We start from the raw sequence: 22,671 nt of genomic DNA, 5'->3' as shown, positions 1-22,671 counted from the left end.
TTTGGTTTTAGGAATGAAACTGTCTTTTGGTTGGTCTTTAATTCCGATGTTGCCAGTGAGCTGCAGAGCAAGCTGACCTAGGGGATCATCCTCTTAGGAGAAATGGTTACTCAGAAGGGCTTTGTATTTAATAGAGCTCTGGTCTGCTTGATTTAAACACTGCCAGAATTTAAATTATATTTTCTGCATTTTAGTCTGTAGAGGGAAAAGTCCCAGTTCTGCCATGCAGGCATTGTTTGAAGTATTTCGGTGGACACCTAAACTACTTTTGATTCATTCTAATTGTAATTACTTAATAGGGCCATTTTTCCATTTGCTGGTTAGGATCAGATATGCTACCATACAGTAGTATTGGGGTCAGAATGGAATACAACATTTTTAACCAAATCTTCACTGGGATATTTGCATTGCTGAATTTGGATTTGATAGCAATTTTTTATTTTTTTTTCACTCAGTGACTTTGTAGCAACCTGAAACTCGCTGATGAGCTTATCTCTAGGCCGAGGTAATTATAGCTGGTACTGTGCTTAAGTGTAGTTCCACTGTAGGTAAACTGGTACCGGTTTCCCTGGGATCTGTCTTTCTTCTGAAAGATCATGATTAAATAAAAAACGCTTACTGTTAGTGCACAACGTTGACAGTCCTGCTCTACAAGGGATAGTTTGTAATCCTTGTTCTGTGGGTGACAACAAAACTAAGTCGTCAGCATACAACAGGCACTCAATCTGTGTGTCATTTAGGGTGAGGCCTGGGGCTGCAGATTGCGCCAACATTGTTGCTAATTCATTTATATAAATATTCTTGTCAAACTGTCAACAGAGAAGCTAGCAAGCAACAAGATATGACAAATAACAGTCTAAAAACCACTTGAGGGCAAATAAATCAGATTAGACTGTTCAGACACAAGTCGCATGGCCAGGAATCAAATTTGTATCTGACTTAAAATTGCCTACGCATAGCCGATTTCCTCTAGGATTTTGCCTGTGCGTAGCTCTATTCCGTTTCTTTTTACCCTAAAAAAAAAATTCTTGTAGCTTTACTATAGTGCCTTCTTGCATGTTTTGGAATATTTTTATTTTCACTCCGTCAGTTAGGTTAGTATTGTGGAGTAATTACAATGTTGTTGATCCATCCTCAGTTTACTCTTATCACATCCATTAAACTCTGTAACTGTTTTAAAGTCACCATTGGCCTCATGTTGTAATCCCTGAGTGGTTTCCTTCCTCTCCGGCAACTGAGTAAGGAAGGACGCCTGTATCTTTGTAGTGACTGGGTGTATTGCTACACCTTTAAAAGTGTAATTAATAACTTCACCATGCTCTCTAGGGATATTCAATGTCTGCTTTTTGTAAAAATATGTTTTTGTTTCATTTCAGTGGGGCAGCAGGTTGCCCAGCGGTTAAGAGCTTTGGGCCAGTAACCGAAAGGTTGTTGTTTCGAATCCCTGAGTCGACTAGGGGAAGAAAAATATGTACCCTTGAGCAAGGAATTTAACCCTAATTGCTCCTCCTGTAAGTCATTCTGGATAAAAGTGTCTGCAAAAAATTTATATTTTTACCCATTACCAATAGGTACCCTTTTTTGCAAGGCATTGGAAAATATCCCTGGTCTTTGATGGTTGATTCTGTGTTTGAAATTCACTGCTCAACTAAGGGACCTTACAGATAATTGTACTCTATGTGTGGAGTACAGAGATTTAATTAGGCAAGTCAGTTAAGAACAAATTCTTATTTACAATGACGGCCTAACCCAGCCAAACCCAGACAACACTGAGCCAATTGCCGATCGCTGCCGGTTGTGATACAGCCCGGGATCAAACCAGGGTCTGTAGTGACACCTCTAGCACTGAGATGCAGTGCCTTAGACCGCTGCGCCACTCCAGAGTCTTTAAAAAATCATGTTAAACACTATTATTGCACACAGAATAAGTCCATGCAACACATTTTTTACTCCTGAACTTATTTATGCTTGCCATAACATACTTTCTGAAGGTACTGTATATGATCACATACAGCTGGTCTCAATTAACTCCATGCTTCTTTTTCCTCTTCTGCCTTCAATATTTGCTGATCTGAAAGGTCTGGATAGGTTTAAGCAGTCTAGCGGTGGATCATTCATCATATTGCTTACGCCTTACAGATCTGCAAACATTGAATCGTTAGGTCCAAGGGGAAGGGGTAGGGAGTGAATTGGGATCTGCTTAAAGAGATTGGTCGCATTCCAGGTAGACTACATTGCATTCGCGTTGCACCAAGAAAAACAAATAGTTACGTTTGCTATATCATAAGATGCGGTTAAAGGGGTAATCTGCAGTTGAAACAATAACAAAGGTTATACCCCGCCACCATTTTTGGTAATGGAGTAAAAAAAAACATATTTTGGGTTCTGATGGGGCTACAGTTGAGCTAAGCTACTGAGGCATGTATTAGTGATGTTCTTAAATAATCATTGGGTATATATCATTATTAACTTAAAAGTAAAAAAATGGATGAAGCAATAATAAATTGCCTCTCTAACTGATGTGCTAAACACTGATTCAGGCGTTGTGAAATCTGGCAGGTGACTACAACCTAGTCGGTCTGAATCTCGGACACTAACTCCACGGATCCAAACACAGAGGACTCAGTTGACCTGACACAACCTCCCCTCCTCTCTCAGGGAGAAGAACTGAGGGGCTCCCTCTTCACTTTGATTGTTTTACTTCTGAGACTCCCACATCAAGTAACTCATGCAAGCAGTAAAATCTGATTTAAAAAACATAAAAATACACCTTATGGAACAGTGGGTACAGTGAACACACACAGGCACAGACACACACATACACGATAACATAAGCACTATTCATGTACACATGCATTTTATGTTGTAGATATGGTAGTAGAGTAGTGGCCTGAGGGCACACACACAATGTGTTGTGAAATAATGTTTTAAAAATTGTATATGATTGCCTTAATTTTGCTTGACATCAGGACGAGGATCCTTAATAAATTCAAATACAAAATACATATTTGCATAACAGACTGAAGGTGGAGCAGCGGCATCTGGTTACCCACATTCTCTTCCACTTCCAAGCTTCTCTTTCTTTTCTCTTTCTTTACCTCAGGCGTCAATTAGAGTCGAATTAATTTTGATCGTACCCTTGTTAAAAAAGACAAACATGGATTTTGTTTAGAAAATTAAAAGGTCACTTGTTGTAGCTACAGGGAGATGGTCCAGCTATGAGTTTGAAACATGTATTTCCCTCCACACCCTCTTAGCTATTTTGATGTATGCCAGTAGGTCAAGCCTCCCTGAAGACAATTTGCTAAGAATACAGTCTCACACCATGCAATGTTTTTACTTAAATTCAGTGTTTATTGTGTTTGCAGTTCATTGTGAATTGAAAGACAAGTGTTTTGAAATGTACAGCTACATTACAGTAACCTTGTCTTATGTATTGATGAATATTCAAGCACTCTCCTGTAATAGGTATGGTTTCTGATATCTGTGTGGGTGATGGCAAAGCATCAATACATCTACTGATTTAAGAGATACTGGCGCAAGCCAAAGCAGATGGCAGAAGGGTAAGGAAAGAGTTTCTGTCAACACGGTGGAAAGCTGACCCGATAATGTACATAGAGTGGACATGAGTTGTGCATTACATGAAATTGTAATATGGTCTGTTTTCCACTAACAGACAAAACAAGAAGAAAAAACAAGAGAAGAGGTGAGAGAAAGAGATGAAAGAAAAAGTGGAAACTCCTGAACAATGCACCAAGTCAGCTGTTCCATTGCCACGTGTATGAATAACAGAATATTTAAGTGAACAACTTTTTCTCCATGAGGCCAGATAAAAAAAAAAAGATGTATCAAACCAAAATTCTATTCACTCCTCTTAGATGGCATACAGTAAAGCTCATAATATTGCATATTTATTTTTCATTACATGACACATTTGGAGTAATTCCCCAATATGAATGTATTCCAAGGTCAATCGAATGCACTTATACAATACCTCATACGTGGCACTTTTGCAGACTACAGCTTTGGGCAATCATTGTGTGGTTTATGTTCATGTTTGATATTTGTTTCGTGAGTCTTTGGTTAAACCAATCATTAGAAATGTCTGTAGAACTATATTCAATTCATGCATTTAAACCATATAACTTTGTTGCCAGCATTTCATGGCAACTATTTATCCATGTACAATGAGCTTATCATACTCACTAATTGCCATAAACTGTTGTGAATAATTATTTCACAGATTATGAAGGGTTATGGAGATATTTGTTTTGGCTCTGTGAATGTTTGTAATTCCATCCATGAAGTTATTGACACAATTCATACAATAATTGTCATTTTATGCTTGTCAAGATAATTTTGGGATGCAGAATACACATATGCATTAAATGTATTATTGATTCCAAAAGTGTTGTACAGCCATATGAAGTTGCAATTTTTACAATACATTTATTTTCTAACCTCTTCTAGATTCATAAAAAGATAAATGTACCAACAACCTTGGAGTTCATTTTTTATATCTTAAAATGTGAAATTGTGCTAGCTATACAAGGTCTTTGTTAATATTATTGAATGTCAGTATATTTCTTTTCAACAATCATGCCTCAAATTCCTTTTAGGATCGCCAGTAAATGTTCAAGGAATTTTTTGATTTATGATGTGCTTCGTCATTGGATATAAATATGTATTTTTCTGCAAACTTGGTGAAGTTTGTTCACAAAAGCAAAACTTTATAACAGTGCTAAAAACCATCTCCTCACATACTTTCCCTAATAGATATATTTATTTACAGAACATTATAGGACTTAATATTTTTTATTCAATATAAGGGCAAAGTAAATACAATATTTTTAAATGGAAGTATCTTGCAATTATCATATTTGTTATATAACAATAAAGCACAGTATAAAAACGTCAGCCTAGTTGTTTTGTCTGAAATGTTATCTTATTAGTGTATTTGGACAATATTACATTTATTTGTATTGTTGTTGTTGTCACAATGTCCACAGGTGGCGCCTCTCCCCGTTCGGGCGGTGCTTGGCGGTCGTAGTCGCCGGCCTACTAACTGACACCGATCTATGTTTCTGTTTCGTTTGGTAATGTCTGGTTAGAGTTGCATCCGTTTTGTGTTTAGTAATTAGTGGGGGTATTTATTCTGTCTGTTTTGTGTTTGGGGTTGTTTCGTGTCTGTTGCTGTAGGTTTGGGGGAATTTATGTTACTGTTCCTGAGTTATGATACGCGTTTTGGGAATTAGGTTTGCTGGGCTGCGTCCCGCGCCTTTCTTGTTCGTGTTGGACTTGCCTTCTTTATTAAACACGTTAAACGTACCTGAGTCTCCTGCGCCTGACTTCACCCCTCCTGCAGAACTATTGTATGACAGTTGTGATGAATATAGTTCATGTGTATGGTTGTTTATTTAATTAATATATAGGCAACAACAAAAAATATCCAGGGTTTCCACAAAAAAAGTGTTGCGTTTCATTTAGAAGAAAGTTGTGGATGTGTTATATCCTGACAGATTCCAATTGTCTTGACTTTGGCTGAAGATATAATTTGGTACAAGGCTACCAGCTCCTCCTTGTGGTGTAAATCCATGCATGCAGTGAACATGGAACATGATATGAAGCATACAAACCTACTCGATTGCTTGAACACTGAAACTGGGATTCACATGAGTGAAACTAGGATCTACATGGCCAAAACAATAACTTTTTGCACACAAGTTTGTAATTCTGATTGTTTTCACACTTAATGCAAATGCTAAGCACTTTTTAGCAAAACACTAGACACAAGTCTTTATCACAAGACCCTTTTTGCAAAACAATAGACAACTCTCTACAAGACACAATATTTTTTGCAAAGCATGTCAAACAAAACTAAATACTTTTTTCACGGTCAATAACAATTACTCCCATAATGATATCTTTACCAACAACATGTAAACTCTCTTTGAATAATTGGTAACCTTACAATCAGTCCATAAATAAATATGAAAGTTCACTGGTGAGTTGTTTGGTTTTCCATGGGTTATACAGTAGATCGTATTGATATGTTTTATATTGCCAACTACATTTTATAGGAAAAAAAATTCAGCGTGATGTAGCTGATAGCATATGTCCTCACAGACCAATGAAATTTAATTGAATGGTCGTTTCAGTCACATCTTTTGTACAATGTGTTTATACAGTACTTCAGTCACATCTGCTTCATATTTGGAATTAGGCCTACTTTCAATATTACTGTATTACATTGCTTTTGCAGAGGCCCCCTCATGTTTTAGGAGGGCTTTACATTACAGTACAGTAAAAGCCAAGTCTAACATTGCAGAATACAGTAGGCTTAAATACCTCACTGTAACAGGCTTGGTTTGTAGTACCGTAATACTTACTTTGTTGAGTACTTTCGATGGACATGATTTGATTTATGTTTACTATATTGTAAACATTTACAGCACTAAAATATACAGTATGGGAAGAAAAAATTAAATTCCAAACAGTATCTAGTTTGTTTATTAGTGAAATTCTACACACTTTATTATTTGATCCTAATTCAGAGAACAAAAATACTGCACAATTCTGTAAAATGTTTGATTACCATCTCGTACCATTTACTCTTGTTCATAGAAAAATATGGTATATTGATAATTATGGTTAGTATTTGTTGAGTCAGTATGTAATGAATGGCAAGATGACCTTGTCGTTCAATTATAAATTATACTGTTTTGGAGTTAGTTTTCTGTTAGTTTTCTGACATACGTTTTGGAAGTGTGAGTTCATTTTGCTAAATACATCTTCTCATTAGATGACAAATGATACTGTTAAAAATGTATTACATTTTGTGATAGGTTACTTTAAGTTTTGATGGCATTAGTGCAAGTCAATGAAGGCTCCTCAGAGGAGGAAGGGGAGGACCATCCTCCTCAGTGAACACCCCCCCCCCCCAAAAAAAGTTAAACATTAAGAAAAGTATCATTTTTAGATAAAACTATATACTAACTAAATATATTCACGTCACCAAATAATTGATTAAAACACACTGTTTTGCATTGAAGGTCTACAGTAGACTACAGATTTCTGCTGAGGCTACTTTCACTTACTTAGCTAGTGTCAAATGCAGCTAGCTAGCTAGTTTAGCCTACTCAAAAACCCGGCTCAAACTGAGAGGGTGTAATGGGTGCCTGTCGGTGGCAGGGAAGTCAGGCACAGGAAAACGAACTTGGTATAAACGGAGTCGTTTAATAAGTGCTCATAAAACTCCAAAACCAAAATATACAAAAAATAATAATAAGTGGGTACAAAACCCGTCGCGCAACGACACATGACTTGCACAAACATACAATAAAACAATCTCCGACAAGGACATGAGGGGAAACAGAGGGTTAAATACACAACATGTAATTGATGTGATTGGAACCATGTGTAAAGGAAGACAAGACATTTACATTACATTTACGTCATTTAGCAGACACTCTTATCCAGAGCGACTTACAAATTGGTGCATTCACCTTTTGATATCCAGTGGAACAACCACTTTACAATAGTACATCTATATCTTTTTTTTTGGGGGGGGGGTTAGAAGGATTACTTTATCCTATCCCAGGTATTCCTTAAAGAGGTGGGGTTTCAGGTGTCTACGGAAGGTGGTGATTGACTCCGCTGTCCTGGCGTCGTGAGGGAGCTTGTTCCACCATTGGGGTGCCAGAGCAGCGAACAGTTTTGACTGGGCTGAGTGGGAACTGTGCTTCCGCAGAGGTAGGGGGGCCAGCAGGCCAGAGGTGGATGAACGCAGTGCCCTTGTTTGGGTGTAGGGCCTGATCAGAGCCTGAAGGTACGGAGGTGCCGTTCCCCTCACAGCTCCGTAGGCAAGCACCATGGTCTTGTAGCAGATGCGAGCTTCAACTGGAAGCCAGTGGAGTGTGCGGAGGAGCGGGGTGACGTGAGAGAACTTGGGAAGGTTGAACACCAGAAGGGCTGCGGCGTTCTGGATGAGTTGTAGGGGTTTAATGGCACAGGCAGGGAGCCCCGCCAACAGGGAGTTGCAGTAATCCAGACGGGAGATGACAAGTACCTGGATTAGGACCTGCGCCGCTTCCTGTGTAAGGCAGGGTCGTACTCTGCAAATGTTGTATAGCATGAACCTACAGGATCGGGTCACCGCTTTGATGTTAGCGGAGAACGACAGGGTGTTGTCAAGGGTCATGCCGAGGCTCTTAGCACTCTGGGAGGAGGACACAATGGAGTTGTCCACCGTGATGGCGAGATCATGGAAAGGGCAGTCCTTCCCCGGGAGGAAGAGCAGCTCCGTCTTGCCGAGGTTCAGCTTGAGGTGGTGATCCGTCATCCACACTGATATGTCTGCTAGACATGCAGAGATGCAATTCGCCACCTGGTTATCAGAAGGGGGAAATGAGAAGATTAATTGTGTGTCGTCTGCGTAGCAATGATAGGAGAGACCATGTGAGGATATGACAGAGCCAAGTGACTTGGTGTATAGCGAGAATAGGAGAAGGCCTAGAACTGAGTCCTGGGGGACACCAGTGGTGAGAGCGCATGGTGCGGAGACGGATCCTCGCCACGCCACCTGGTAGGAGCGACCTGTCAGGTAGGACGCATTCCAAGAGTGAGCCGCGCCGGAGATACCCAACTCGGAGTGGGTGGAGAGGAGGATCTGATGGTTCACAGTATCAAAGGCAGCAGATAGGTCTAGAAGGATGAGAGCAGAGGAGAGAGAGTTAGCTTTAGCAGTGCGGAGAGCCTCCATGACACAGAGAAGAGCAGTCTCAGTTGAATCACCAGCCTTGAAACCTGACTGATTTGGATCAAGAAGGTCATTCTGAGAGAAATAGCAGGAGAGCTGGCCAAGGACGGCACGTTCAAGAGTTTTGGAGAGAAAAGAAAGAAGGGATACTGGTCTGTAGTTGTTGACATCGGAGGGATCAAGTGTAGGTTTTTTGAGAAGGGGTGCAACTCTCGCTCTCTTGAAGACGTCAGGGACGTAGCCAGCGGTCAAGGATGAGTTGATGAGCGAGGTGAGGTAAGGGAGAAGGTCTCCGGAAATGGTCTGGAGAAGAGAGGAGGGGATAGGGTCAAGCGGGCAGGGTGTTGGGCGGCCGGCCATCACAAGACGCAACATTTAATCTGGAGAGAGAGTGGAGAAAGAGGTCAAAGCATAGGGTAGGGCAATGTGAGCAGAGGATCGGATGTCGTCGACCTTCTTTTCAAAATGGTTGACGAAGTCATCCGCAGAGAGGGAGGAGGGGGGGAGGGGGAGGAGGATTCAGGAGGGAGGAGAAGGTGGCAAAGAGCTTCCTAGGGTTAGAGGCAGATGCTTGGAAGTTAGAGTGGTAGAAAGTGGCTTTAGCAGCAGAAACAGAGGATGAAAATGTAGAGAGGAGGGAGTGAAAATATGCCAGGTGCGCAGGGAGGCTAGTTTTCCTCCATTTCCGCTCGGCTGCCCGGAGCCCTGTTCTGTGAGCTCGCAATGAGTCGTCAAGCCACGGAGCAGGAGGGGAGGACCGAGCCGGTCGGGAGGATAGGGGACATAGAGAGTCAAAGGATGCAGAAAGGGAGGAGAGGAGGGTTGAGGAGGCAGAATCAGGAGATTGGTTGGAGAAGGCTTGAGCAGAGGGAAGAGATGATAGGATGGAAGAGGAGAGAGTAGCAGGAGAGAGAGAGCGAACGTTGCGACGGCGCAATAACATCTGAGTAGGGGCAGAGTGAGTAGTCTTGGAGGAGAGTGAGAGGGAAAAGGATACAAGGTAGTGATCGGAGACTTGGAGGGGAGTTGCAGTGAGATTAGTAGAAGAACAGCATCTAGTGAAGATGAGGTCAAGCGTATTGCCTGCCTTGTGAGTAGGGGGGGACGGTGAGAGGGTGAGGTCAAAAGAGGAGAGGAGTGGAAAGAAGGAGGCAGAGAGAAATGAGTCAAAGGTAGATGTTGGGAGCTTAAAGTCACCCAGAACTGTGAGGGGTGAGCCATCCTCAGGAACGGAACTTATCAAGGCGTCAAGCTCATTGATGAACTCTCCAAGGGAACCTGGAGGGCGATAAATGGTAAGGATGTTAAGCTTGAATGGGCTAGTGATTGTGACAGCATGGAATTCAAAGGAGGAGATGGGTCAGGGGAGACAGATGGGTCAGGGGAGAAAGAGAGAATGTCCACTTGGGAGAGATGAGGATTCCAGTGCCACCACCCCGCTGACCAGATGCTCTCGGGGTGTGAGAGAACACGTGGTCAGACAAGGAGAGAGCAGTAGGAGTAGCAGTGTTATCTGTGGTAATCCATGTTTCCGTCAGCGCCAAGAAGTCGAGGGACTGGAGGGTAGCATAGGCTGAGATGAACTCTGCCTTGTTGGCCGCAAACCGGCAGTTCCAGAGGCTGCCGGAGACCTGGGACTCCACGTGGGTCGTGCCCGCTGGGACCACCAGGTTAGAGTGGCAGTGGCCACGCGATGTGAAGCGTTTGTGTGGCCTGTGCAGAGAGGAGAGAACAGGGATAGACCGACACATAGTTGATAGGCTACAGGAGAGGCTACGCTAATGCAAAGGAGATAGGCATGAAAATTAACTAAACAACTGGGGAAGCGAGAGAGCAGGCCTCCCTCACTAACAATTCACTGAAACACTAAAATGCTAAAATCTAACTTTTCTAGCTACCACTACAAATTAAAATTGATGTAAACTTCAATGGTTCAATGTTTCCAGGAATAGGCTCAAACTTAGTTTATTCCGCTAGATAACTTGGTACAGTATTCTTCCGTGAAAACCCACCTAGTGCACCGTGTCCTATGACGCTGTAGCTAACTAGCTAACTAGCATGCTAGCATCCTATAACACACGGTTAGCACCAATACTTGGTAACAACAAGCTACCAATGGATCATTCGTGTCCGTGTCTAGTTCATAACGCAGAAGTAATTAAACGTTGGCTAGCTAACACAAAGTCAGTCCTGCTAGCTACACAAGTGGACTACACATCTCGAATGTTCAGAAAGTTAAGCTTACGTTGCAAAAATCTTATTTACTAAAAATGATACAGCTAGCTGGTAGGGTTAGCTAGCTAGCAGTGGGCACGTTGTTGACTATGTTAGAAAATGTAGCTGGCTAGCTAACCTCGATAGTTACTCTGTACTACGCCTTTATCTTGATACAAAGACAACTATGTAGCTAGCTAACATTACCATAGTCAAATCGTTCCGTTGTAATGTATATAGTTTCTACAGTACTGCTAATTGGTAAAGTTGGCTAGCTAGCTGTGGTGTTATGGTGTTGACGCCGTTTTGAAAACGGCGCGAACGAACGAATACAGCTGGCTAGCTAACCTTGTTAGTTAATCAGAGCTACACCTTTATCCTTGATACAGACAGCAGAGACAACTATGTAGCTAGCTAACAATACACTAATCAAATCGTTCCAATGTAATATTACCCACGGAGCGAGGTGCAGCCCGACTACTCACATGGAGAGTTATTTAGACAAAACCAATGGAAAATGAAAAATGGATCAGTAATGGCTAGTAGGTTGGTGACTTTGACCGCCGAACACTGCCTGAACAAGGAGAGGGCCCGACTTCGGCGGAAGTCGTGACAGAGGGATGCTATTTTAGCTAGCTGGCTATGGCTATCCAACACAGGAACTCTTCCAAGTCAAGATAAGCTTTTGGTTTTATAAATGTATTGCCACCGGGGCCCGCCAGTTTAACTGCTAAACTGATCGCTACACTGTACTGCACAATTGTAGAGGGTTTACTAATGCGTTAGTTCTAGTAGCTATGTTGACTATGACGTGACAACGACGTAGGCATTGTGTAGCAGTTAGCAGTCATGATATGAAGGTTTGGCTTGGATTTTGTTATCCGGCTGGTGTGTTGGAAAGGCACAGATAGCTGATGTGTTGTGCACTGAAGTCCACAAGCGAAGGGGAAAAGGTGAAGGGAGGAGAGTGCATAGGTAGATGCGAGAAGGAATATACAACGAGTTGTCTGTGCTTGTCTGGTATGAAAGTGAACTGTGTTTGCGTGTGATCAGGGGTGTATTCATTGCGCCGATTCTGTTGAAAAACCTTTCTTAAACGGAAGAAAATGGAACGAAATGGGGATAAACATACCTGCATTTGTCCAATAGAAACTCTTGTTTGCAACTGTTGGACTAATGATTACACCCTAGATCAAGCAAGAGTGTGCAAGGCGGTATTGAATGTGTCACTGTCTCTTGACCTGTGCACTTACGTTGTAAACTTCCATTCATAGGCTAGGGAATATTTGAGTATCATGTAGTAGCCTAAACCTATCGATGTTACATTGAGCTGGGTGAATGGAATATGAATGACAGTCATCCAATATGCTGTAATAGAAACAAGGCCATGTTCATAAAAATAAAAAAAATCATCCTCCCTCATCTTAAACGGCAACGATCGCTACTGGTGCATTTAGCATTTTGTGTTAACTGATTTGTAAATGTGATCCCTGTTTTGAGAATGTTCAAGCAATCGAGAAAAACTGTAATTGATCAATTAAAAAGTGCTTGACTTGGGAAGGAGCTCACCTGAGCTGAGTACCGGCACCTCAAATGTTATACTGCTTGAGCTCCTACACCTCTTATAGAATATTATAACTTTTGAGCTGTGGAGCTCTTGCACCTAAATATAAACTGTACAGGCACCCAAAATGTGTAATGCCACCCATTTCAGGTCAAGAACTGATTAAGAACCAGGGAGATTATACATTAGTAAACTATGTGAAATGTTTGGACAGGATAGAGCAGTGACAGAAATGGCAGGCAGCACACACAACACAGATTCATGTCCATATTCATTTATAGGAATAATTTATCTTCACCTTAGTATATTAGAATATTGAGTACAGTAGAAGCTTAAGTATAGTATAGTGTATAAGAGGTCATACAATACGTTTTGTAGTGATTCCTATGTTGATGATGTAAAGAATTTTTGCTGGTCTATGGTGTGTAATGAGGAGCAACCAGACGCTGCACTTGACACATTTTTTAATTGCTTATTCCAGTTACTAATAAACCCGCACCCATTATGAAAATGACTATAAAAACTGTTAAATCCCCTTGGGTTGATGAGGAATTGAAAAAGTGTATGGTTGAGAGGGATGAGGCAAAAGTCTGGCAGCCCAACTGATTGGCAAACATACTGCAAATTAAGAAATCATGTTACTAAACTGAATAAAAAGAAAAACAAACTATACTATGAAACAAAAATAAATTATATAAAGAATGATAGTAAAAAGCTTTGGAGCACCTTAAATGTTGGGGAAAAAGGCTAACTCGGCTCCACCATTCATTGAATCAGATTGCTCATTCATCACAAAACCTACTGATATTGCCAACTACTTTAATGACTTTTTCATTGGCAAGAGTTAGTTAGGTTAGGTATGACAAGTTAGGTATGACATGCTAGCAACAAACGCTGACACTACACATCCAAGTATATCTGACCAAATTATGAAAGACAAGAATTGTACTTTTGAATTCCGTAAAGTCCGTGTGGAAGAGGTGAAAAAATGATTGTTGACTATTGTCATGACTCTCGCCGTAACGCTCCTCTTCGTCTGAAGATATGGAGAAATCGCTGTCGGAAAAAGTGGACCAATACGCAGCGGGTTGCGTGCTCATCATATTTTATTTAATGTGAACACCAAGAAGAAACAATAGACCGCCAGGAACAGTTTCGCAGGCTAACATAAAGCAGTGCTAAAACAACAACCCACAAACCCCAGGTGAAAAACACACTCCTAATATATGACTCCCAATCAGGAACAACGATAACCAGCTGTCCCTGATCGGGAGCCACACAGACCAACATAGAAACAGACATACTAGAAAAAAAAATACAACACAAACTTCTTCTGCCACGTCCTGACCAAAATACTACACAACTACTCCCTCTGCTGGTCAGGACGTGACACTCGCTCCTGGGTGAGGATCAAAATTAGCCCCCCCTCTCCCACCAGAGAAGTTGGGCCGGTTTTATGACTTAACGACCGGTCTTAAACTTTCTCTCTCTTGTCTTTGCAGGATTGAGAATGGAATGTCTGAGTGTTACAATAGAGAGACTCTTGCAAAAACTTCAAAAATCTAAAAATTGGATGTTGGAACATTAGTTTTCAAATCCAAATGCTTGGAATGCTTGGTGGGGATCCAAACAATACATCCTATCAAAAGTTTCTTGTTTTGTAATATCATTAAGGATGGTATAACTAAATAACTGTATCTCTGAAAGTGTACGCATTCGAGGGGTCAGGTTTGCATCTAAATGTTGTAAAACTTATATGAGTAAGTATAAGAATACTTTTGTGAAGATGAAATGTGATTTTAGCCTTCTAAATGAGAATTGTTTTTCATGTAAACTTTTTCGAAGTCAGTACCCATGCGAGCACAGACATTGTGGCAATGTGATGGAACCGCTCTCCAAGGTGAGTGCTTATCTTCTTTGGGATAGGGGGCGGTATTTTGACGTCCAGATGAAAAGCGTGCCCAAAGTAAACTGCCTGCTACTCAGGCCTAGAAGCTAGGATATGCATATAATTGGTAGATTTGGATAGAAAACACTCTAAAGTTCATAAACCTGTTAAAATAATGTCTGTGAGTATAACAGAACTGAAATGGCAGGCAAAACCCCAAGGACAAACCATTTCCCCCCCAAAAAGATAATCCACCACTGATTTCAATGGCTGGCACTTTTATAATAGGGCGAAATCAGGCCTGATTGCAGTTCCTAGGGCTTCCATTAGATGTCAACAGTCTTTAGAAAGAGTTTCAAACTGGTTTTTGGAAATATTTGCCAGAAATTGTAGTTTTTCTAGGTCGTTCCCATTTTGGCTGTAGTATTTCCAAGCGCATGAATGAGAACGTGTTCTTTGGTATTTTTCTCCGGTAAAGACAATAACGGTTCTCCGTCTTAAATTTGATCATTTATTTGCCTATTAGGGTACCTATTGTTTGATTATAAACGTTGATTGACTTGTTTGGATAAGTTTATTGGTAATGTTTGGGATTCATTTTGTATGCATTTTGAAGGAGGGAAACCGAGTGGATTTTTGACTGAAGCGCGCCAGCTAAACTGAGTTTTTATGGATATAAAGAAGGACATTATCGAACAAAAGGACCATTTGTAATGTAACTGGGACCTTTTGGAGTGCCAACAGAAGAAGATCTTCAAAGGTAAGGCATATATTATATCGCTATTTCTGACTTTCGTGTCGCAACTCCCTGGTTGAAAATGATTTGTTATGCATTTGTGTGCTGGGCGCTGTCCTCAGATAATTGCATGGTTTCCTTTCACCGTAAAGCCTTTTTGAAGTCTGACATGGCGGCTGGACTAACAACAAGTTAAGCTTTATTTTGATGTATTGCACTTGTGATTTCATGAAAGTTTAATATTTATAGTATATCTCTGGTCACCCCCAAAGCCAATTCCTCCTTCGGCCGCCTCTCCTTTCAGTTCTCTGTTGGAACTACAAAAATCTCTAAAACTGGAAACACTTATCTCCCTCACTAGCTTTAAGCACCAGCTGTCAGAGCAGCTCACAGATTACTGCACCTGTACATAGCCCATCTATAATTTAGCCCAAACAACTACCTCTTCCCCTACTGTATTTATTTATTTAGCTCCTTTGCACCCCATTATTTCTATTTCTATTTTGCACTTTCTTCCACTCCAAATCTTCCATTCCAGTGTTTTACTTGCTATATTGTATTTACTTTGCCACCATGGCCTTTTTTGCCTTTACCTCCCTTATCTCACCTCATTTGCTCACTTTGTATATAGACTTATTTTTCTACTATATTATTGACTGTATGTTTGTTTTACTCCATGTGTAACTCCGTGTTGTTGTATGTGTCAAACTGCTTTGCTTTATCTTGGCCAGGTCGCAATTGTAAATGAGAACTTGTTCTCAACTTGCCTACCTGGTTAAATAAAGGTGAAAAAAAACATTCTCACTGAAGTACATTACCCCTCATATACCAGTATGTTCAGGTAGAAATTGTTGGACTATGACTTCAGATTTTATTTCAAAATATTGTGGGTATCTCTTTATTTGTCTTTATTTCGGTTGATGGCATGAAGTTGAAACAATGACGTTGATTCAAACATACCATTTTAGTATCAACATTGAAACAACGTCAAATAAAATATGTCTACTCAAATATGAAATTCAACAATTTCAACCACCCAATGGTTTAATATAGGATGAAAAACAGATGTTGATTAAGTGAGAATATGCAAAAATGTCAACATCTAAAATATGATGAAAATGTGTTGTGGATCTGATGTTGCATGTTCAATTTATTCATAACCCCACATGACATGAATTGTGTTGCACATTTTCAATGCAATTTCAAAGTATACATAGTTTTGATGATTACATTGACATTAGATTGATGTAACAACCTGTTAGTAAGGTTAAGTCATTGTATTTCAGTTGAAGGTTTACCCCAATTTCAGTATTTGCATCGCTGGATTAGATTATATGAAAACAGTACTGGTTGATGACTTTGCAAATCCCAAAAGTGTTTCAAACATAAATTCAACATCACAATACGTTGACAAATTACGTTGAAACAATGTTGATTCAACCAGTTGTGCACATTGGGTGTGTAAGGACTTCAGTGAATAAGCATTTTTACATTATCTTTATTTTAGTGACCTTGATTGTATCTTAGCTATCCCTGAACCTGATTTCGTTTTAAGATTTTTTGTAAATGACTTCAAGACTTTTGTAGATAATCATACCCCTTTCAAAACTCTAAGAGTTAAAAGCAGATCAAATGCCTGGTTCACTCCTGAATTATCTGAAGTCATTCATAAAATAAATGTTGCCTGGTTCAATGCCAGCAACATAGGCTTAGGCCCAGATTGGCAATCTTTCAGGCAACTGAGGAATCAATGTAAAAGACTAATCAGACAGGCTAAATCAGATTATTATGTAACCACTCTTTCTGATTGTAAGGGGAATCCGGCAAAATTCAGTAAAACTGTCAAGTCTCTGAAGAGTTGTACTTCCTCCTCTCTGCCCTGACACATTCATTCAGACTCTGGCCCCATTACGGACAAAAATGCCATCATTGATGCATTTAATCATCATTTTATATCAGCGGGCTATCTTTTTGAAAGAGCGCCTAGCCCTACTATCTAGAGTGGGCTAAATGCTGAATTGGGAATTTTGCAGATTGACTTGGAAAATGGTAGTCAAGTTTTTGCATTTTGGCAATTTACATAAAAATAAATCCTTGATGCCTTACTTGCTATTGATACCAATAAATCCACAGGGGCTGACGAATTGGAGCCAGGTATGCTCAAGTCTGCTGCCCCCCTCATTGCTGGCTCAGTAACCCATATCTTAAATCTAACATTGTTATCAGGAAATATTCCTCATGTGCTGCCACTCCATAAGGGCAGGGATAGTAGTGATCTTGATAATTATTATTCCATCTCCAGGCTTCCATGTTTAGCTAAGATTCTCAAATATTTGGTACTTAAGCAACTTCGCTCTTTTTTATTTGAGCATGGTATTTTGAATATAAATCAATCTGGGTTTAGGCCAGGGCACAGCCCTATCACTTCAACCACATTAGTTGTTAATGATATTGTCAATGCTTTAGACGCTAAAATGAATCATGCTGCCTTGTGTTTGTGGACCTGTCAAAACAGTTTGATACTGTTGATCATGCTATTTTATTGAGCAAGTTGTCCTCGATTGGACTGGGCTCTGACACCTGCTCATAGTTTCATGATTATCTTAGTGACAGAATTCAGGCCATCGTGATTAATGGGGTTAAGTCCAACCCTACAGGGGTCGATACTAGGACCTGTTCTTTTCACTATTTATATAAATGCTGTTGGTCAATCTGTTAAAAATAAAAAAATATATATATCTTTATGCAGATGATGCTACTATGTACGCAATTTCCCAGACTGCTGACCTGGCTATGACAAGGCTACAGTCTGATTTTAAAAATAAAAAATGCTTAATGCGGGCAAAAATACATTATGTTTTAAAGTTCTCATAAGATTGTCTCAGATGGATTATATCTTCACTCATCGGATGGTTCTATAATCAAACAAGTCCTGGCATACAAATACCTTGGTATTTGTATTGACAAGGATTTCATGTTTAAAAGGCATATGAACGAGCTTGTTAAGAAGATTTTTTTTACAGAAACAGATCTTGCCTCTCTCTAGTTAGCTGTGCAGTCAACCTTTCTACCTGTTCTTGATTATGGTGATACTATTTATCAAAGTGCAGCTGTCACTACTCTTAAACCCATGGAAGAAGTTTATCATAGTACCCTTAGTTTTATCACAGGAGACAGTTTTATTACTCATCACTGCATTCTTTACCAAAAGGTTGTCTGGACCTCTTTAAAGTCACATAGGGGGCTTGGCCGGGTAGGCCATCATTGTAAATAAGAATTTGTTCTTAATTAACTGACTTGCCTAATTAAATAAAGGTTAAATAAAATACAAAAAATAGATCACATCATTATGCTCTTTTGTTTACAATGTCCTGCTCCATAAGCTTCCACTTACCTAACGTCACTGTTAATATTTAAAATGACAAGTTATCAAACACGTTCACAGGGATAGTTATCTTTGGAGACTTCTATAGTGTCTACAGAGCTAGGTAAATTGTCCTTTTAATTTCCTTGCACACTATGTTTGAAATAATCTCCAAAAGACGTTATGATTGGATGCTTTGAAGTTCCTAGGTCAATTCAGGCAGCTGACAGAGGATTTTTATAATGAAGAATGTTATTTAAAAAAAAAATATATGGGGTAGATCAGCTTTAATATAGCAGATAGATTGTGGCTTCCATCAATGTAATTGTCTGCATCTTTTCCAATCCCACATATATATTTTTTGGTAAATATATATAAACTCAGCAAAAAAAGAAATGTCCTCTCACTGTCAACTGCATTTATTTTCATCAAACTTAACATGCGTAAATATTTGTATGAACATAACAAGATTCAACAACTGAGACATATACTGAACAAGTTCCACAGACGTGACTAACAGAAATGGAATAATGTGTCCCTGAACAAAGGGGGAGGATCAAAAGTAACAGTCAGTATCTGATGTGGCCACCAGCTGCATGAAGTACTGCAGTATATCTCCTCCTCATGGACTGCACCAGAGTAGCTGTCCAAACTTTTGACTGGTACTGTATATATTTATTTTCCCCTAACCGTACCACCCCTCCCCTAATTGGAGTAAACTAATGGACAACAACACTGTGGCTTCTACTTCCAGCTTATACATACTATATCAATTTTACGGACACAGAATATTTTACAATAGTTATATTTTGTTGGTTTTTAGTCCCATCCTTTGCATTCGGAAAGTATTCATACCCCTTCCCTTTTTCCACATTTTGTTACGTTACAGCTTTATTCTAAAATGGAAATAAATATATTTTTTGTCATCAATCTACACACAATACCCCACAATTTCAAAGGAAATGTCTGTAGAGCTCCGAGACAGGATTATGTTGAGGCACAGATCTGGGGAAGGATACCAAAAAATGTCTTCAGCATTGAAGGTCTGCAAGAACACAGTGGCTTCCATCATTCTCAAATGGAAAAAGTTTGGAACCACCTAGTCTCTTCCTAGAGCTGGCTGCCTGGCCAAACTTAGCAATCGGGGCAAAAGGGCCTTGGTCAGGGAGGTGACCAAGAACCGAATGGTCACTCTAACAGTGCTCCAGAGTTCCTCTGGAGATGGGAGAACCTTCCAGAAGGACAACCATCTTTGCAGCACTCCACCAATCAGCACTTTATGGGATAGTGGCCAGATGGAAGCCAATCCTCAGTAAAAAGCACATGACAGCCCGCTTGGAGTTTGCCGAAAGTCACCTAAAGGACTCTCAGACCATGAGAAACAAGATCCTCTGTTCTGTTCGATTAATTGAAAATTATACTTTTTTCAAAGCATCTCTCTTTTTCAAACAAGCATTGCAGAGCTGGCTACAATTTCAATTTCGTCCCCCTGAAAAGATAGAACAAATATTAGAACAAATATTATGGCTGAACTCAAATGTGCTGGTTGATAAAATACCTGTATTTATGGGAAAGATGTTTGAAAAGGGCATTTTGTTCTTAAATTATATTGTAAATTGGAATGGTAGAGTTATGTCCTTCATGGAGTTATCAGAATTGTACGGAAAGGTCTGCTCAATCCAAGAGTACAACCAATTGATTTTAGCATTGCCCCAAATATGGAGGAGGCGGGTGGCAGCAGGAGGAGGTAGGGAACTGGTCTGTCTGCCCAATATAAAGGATCAAAACTGTCGAAGGAATAAAAATAGCATAAATAGGAAAGTATACCAGTTTCATTTCAGGACCAGGATGTTGACAACTGTGCCATACAGACTGCAAAATAGTTGGGAAGAGATTTTTGATGTACCGATTCCATGGTACAGGGTGTATGAGTTGAAATATAAAACAATGCAAGATTCAAGACTTCATGCTTTTCAGCTAAAATTATTATATAGAAAGTCAAAATAGTCAAAATAAAACGATAAAAAGTACATTTGAATCACACAAAGTGGCAGTGTTTTTACAACTAATGCCGGTTTGCCTGAGGCTGATGCCATGCAGGTGTTTGTACACATGCATATACACACACTCTCATTCAAATATACACATACAAGAACACACACATACATGTAATAGTGCCAGACATGCACACAAACATATACAGTTGGCACTGCTGTTATGATTTTAGTTGTCCTTGATGTCCTTTGTTTTAAATGTATTTATCATTCTCTTGGTTGTTGGTTGGGGGGTTCTTGGGGGTGGGGAATGGAATTAATTGTATATTTTTTTATTTAATTTTTTCCCTGGGGAGGGACTGTGGGAGGTGTCTCGAATGGTTGAGGGACAGCTATTGGGGAACTGTGGGGGGATCTTGGAGGGTTCGGGTTCACGTTTTTTGGCCTGGTGGTAGATCGGTCAACATGCCCTTGGGCAGGGCATTGACTCTGGATGACTGGCGTGATGTAGTTATTGAGCGGCTTCACTGCAAGTATATTGTATGTTTCGAATATTCAATACATTTAAAAAAAGATTTACAAAAAATAAAAAAGATTCTCTGTTCTGATGAAACCAAGATTGAACTCTTTGGTCTGAATGCCAAGCATCACATCTGGAGGAAACCTGTCACCATCCCTACGGTGAAGCATGGTGGTGGCAGCATCATGCTGTGGGGATGTTTTTCAGTGGCAGGGACACAGAGACTAGTCAGCATCGAGGGAAAGATGAACAGAGCAAAGAACAGAGAGATACTTGATGAAAACCTTGTCCAGAGTGCTCAGGACCTCAAACTGGGGCGACGGTTCATCTTCCAACAGGACAACGACACTAAGCACACAGCCAAGACAACGCAGGAGTGGCTTTAGTATGTCTCTGTAATCGCTGCCAAAGGCGCTTCAACAAAGTACTGAGTAAAGGGTCTGAATGCTTATGTAAATGTCCTATTTCCCTTTTTTTCATACATTTGCTAAAATGTCAAAAACAGTTTTTGTTTTGTTATTATGGGGTATTGTGTGTAGATTGACGAGGGAAAAAACGATTTAATAAATTTTAGAATAAGGCTGTAACGTAACAGAATGTGGAAAAAGTAAGGGTCTGAATATTTTCCAAATGCACTGTACATTTTATGGGCACAGTATATTTTGTTATCTTCTTAGTTTTAGTCCCAGCGTTCAGCTCCACTCAACCCCTCCCATCTATCTCTGAACACCATCCAGTTTTGATTTCTATTTGCCATATATTTTTCAACTGTGCTGTGATTTTTCACAAAAGTTCTGAACCTTTCTTTTCTCATAGTTTCTAAAGATTTTAAATTAAAGATACAATTTTTTGATAAGAGTATTATTATATTATTGATCGACTATGAATTTTCAAATCACCCAGCAGTGTTATTTGCAGAGTTAGCTCCAGGTAAATGTTAAAATTCTTCAGTCATTCTTGAACCTGCGACCAAAAACAAGCTTCATAGCTTCAGCTTCATGATTCTGTCTCTTTGTAGCAAAATATGCAGAGCTGGAATGAGTTTGTTTTAATTGACTGTGTTTTGTACCTTAATGTGTATTTAATGTGTACAGTATATTGTCTATATTTATGTTTATGCATACTTCCCTGTTGTATATGCTTGTTTTTTGTATTGTGCATGGCTCATTTGTAAAAGAGACTCATCTCAATATGACTTCCCTGTTGAAATAAAGGTAAATAATAATGATAGAGTGCCCTTGCTTTGTTCATTCAACACATTCAAACACTCTTTTCCTTGCTACCCGTCAAACTTCCAGGTCATCAAACACGTACAGATTTTCCTTTGCACCAAACAACTATTCAAACGTAGTCTCTGATGATACTGCTTAACAAATACATCATCCACATACAGTACTCATGTTGTGATGAGAATTGACCACTGGGATGCAGCATGCCAGTGCAACAAAAAAAAGGACGTTTAGAGGCCCCTTTGGGATACTGTGCATAGCTGTGTGTGTGACCATTGCTCAGCAGAAAACTACTTTAACCACCACAACCTCTACAACCCAGGGAATGTGCAGAGTAGGAATCTTATATTTTGTATCCCAAAACCTTTCTGTCTTAGGTTGAGGCATAAATATAAGTAACCCTC

Source organism: Salmo salar, chromosome ssa12 (assembly GCF_905237065.1).
Source record: "Salmo salar chromosome ssa12, Ssal_v3.1, whole genome shotgun sequence".
Lineage (NCBI taxonomy): Eukaryota > Metazoa > Chordata > Actinopteri > Salmoniformes > Salmonidae > Salmo > Salmo salar.
This window is presented reverse-complemented; position numbering follows the sequence as displayed.